The sequence below is a fragment of the Micropterus dolomieu genome, linkage group LG12, assembly GCF_021292245.1.
Source record: "Micropterus dolomieu isolate WLL.071019.BEF.003 ecotype Adirondacks linkage group LG12, ASM2129224v1, whole genome shotgun sequence".
Taxonomy (NCBI): domain Eukaryota; kingdom Metazoa; phylum Chordata; class Actinopteri; order Centrarchiformes; family Centrarchidae; genus Micropterus; species Micropterus dolomieu.
Window position 1 is genome coordinate 30,674,593 of NC_060161.1, and position 2,451 is coordinate 30,677,043.

Here is a 2,451-nt window from a genome sequence, read left to right on the forward strand (position 1 = left end):
ATTATGGGCAGCACGGTGGTGCGGTGGGTAGCACTGTCGCCTCACAGCAAACCCCGGTTGCCCCGGCCTCTCTGTGTGGAGTTTGCATGTTCTCCCCATGTCTGTGTGGGTTCTCTCCAGGTGCTCCGGCTTCCTCCCACCGTCCAAAGACATGCGGCCTATGCTGATTGGTGACTCTAAACTGCCCTTAGGTGTGAGTATGACTGGTTGTTTGTCTATGTGTGGCCCTGCAATGGAAAAACAACCTGTCCAGGGTGTACCCCGCCTTTCACCCAATGTCAGCTGGGATTGGCTCCAGCCCCCCGCGACCCTGTACGCAGGATAAGTGGTCTGTTAGTCAATGTAACGTGTTGAAACCACATTGTCATATAGCCTCGTAAACTCATAAGGTAGATGTGTTTGAACAAGCAAACCCCTGTAGGGGGTCCCCAGAATAAAATATTTGTGATTTTAACATGTAAATGAAGCTTTCTGGTGTAATCTGAGAAGAAAATAAAGGTATTTTTGGAACTGTTTCTCATTGTTCTCATGACTGGTTTCAGCTTCGACGACGTATCGGCTGCAACATTAGGTTTAGGATCAGGGCTCTACAGTGCAACCATTTCAGTTCAGCGCCAATTCACAACAACAGTTATCTCATTGTGCTTTTAGGGTAGGTCTAGACCAGACTCTCATTCAGTTGCTTATGCCCCTAAAAATAAATACATGAGAACTAGAAAGATGACAGACTTGTGCGAGTAACGTCTAGAACCATCTCCATGGAGGCGAGGATGCCCACATTTACAAAATGAGAAAGGCCCCATGCATCTCCAGCAGGCGGGACTAAAACCATGCAAGTAGAGAAAAATCAAGGAAATATGTTTTTAGAGACATGAGACGCTCTTACTTCTGAAGCATGACCTGAAGCGCCGTCCATTTTGATGACAGCAGTAGAACAGCTGGATCAGCTGTTAGTCGGATTAACAGCTGGAGAGACTTTTGGTTGAGTTTGTGTGCACCGGTTTGCACACATGTACACTGTGCTGACACTAAAAAGACTCTCACAGTTCTCATAGCAGAGCAGCATGTTTCTCTCTGTAGCTGCTAGCCAACCTGTTTAACACCTGCACATGAATAATTAGGCTCATAGGCTACTGTATGTCCTACTCAGAGGCACAGGATACTGGCACAGTGCTTATATTAGGCCTACTTATTTATTATCTGCATTTAAATGTATTGATTCTGATTATTATTGAGTAGCCCAGAATATGAGCATGGTGTATTTTCATTCATTAGACTGAATATTTCAGGGAAAATGAAATGATTTCAAAGTCGACACTCAGTTATAGACTTTCTATTTATCTATTTTATTTTTTATGCTGATTATAACACCACTGCATACATTTTATTTGAAAGTCACATCATTTGTACTCATTTCAAACCAACCCCTTTTTTGTTTATCAGCGCTTTCATTCATACATTTTATCAGCTTTACTCTCAAATAAGCCGGCTGCTTTCATCAGATGCAGTCTGTGAGATCAGCTGGATGTGCAGGCTTTCTTTCAATTTGCTTGCTTCATTAGAGTCTTAAGTGCAGTTTAGGGACTTGTCCGACTCCTCACTTGTTCAAGTTTTATTGACATCTATTTGGACTAAACACTCAGGAACGATCAGCCTCTGGTGACGGAATAGAAATGACGACAAATGATGTCTAAAGTTCTTGCTGACAGACTCTCTGACTTTAACTGTCTCCATAATAAAATTTGATGGGAGAAATAAAAGAGAGAAAAATCTTTTGAGCGTGTTGCTTTGGCTAATTACCGTTACTCACACCTGTGGCCTGTCCAGCAATCCACTCGCTCAGTGAAATATGGCGGCTCATCATCCACCCCTCGCCAACGCTACGGCTAAGTCTTGCACTTAAATTAGAGTTTTTTTGTCTTGTAGTTTTTCAACCGGGAATTAATGACCTTTTGTATCTGCCTTGTCCTAGTCTACTGAAAACGCTGCCTGCCTGTTCAGAATTGTATTCTGGATGACGCTGCACACATACGGCGAGTCCGTCCTTTTTTTCTTCCTGCTTCAGCCTTCTCTTCATACAGAGCAAGTACTCTACTCTGTGTTGACATTTTTATATCCAGTAAAGTTAGTTAGAATCACTTCCTCGGATTTTATGTATCATAGCAACTAAAGCAGTCGAAAAAAAGCTGCCCGCTAGCACTTCCTGCTGGACGTTTTCAGGAGAGCAGCTGCCGTTTTCAGCTGGCAAAAAACGCTTTGGTGGACACGGGCCCTAATGCTTTGGATACGTTGTTAATGTCATGTGAATTGAAACTCACTCAGTCTGGATGTCAGAGGCACTTCGCTAAGTTGAAAGTGTTTCCTCCTTTAGTCTGAAATTTTGATGGCACTGTTTGCATGATGTTTTTGTAAATTTATAATTAGCCTACTCCCTTTCTTTTCAACGACTTG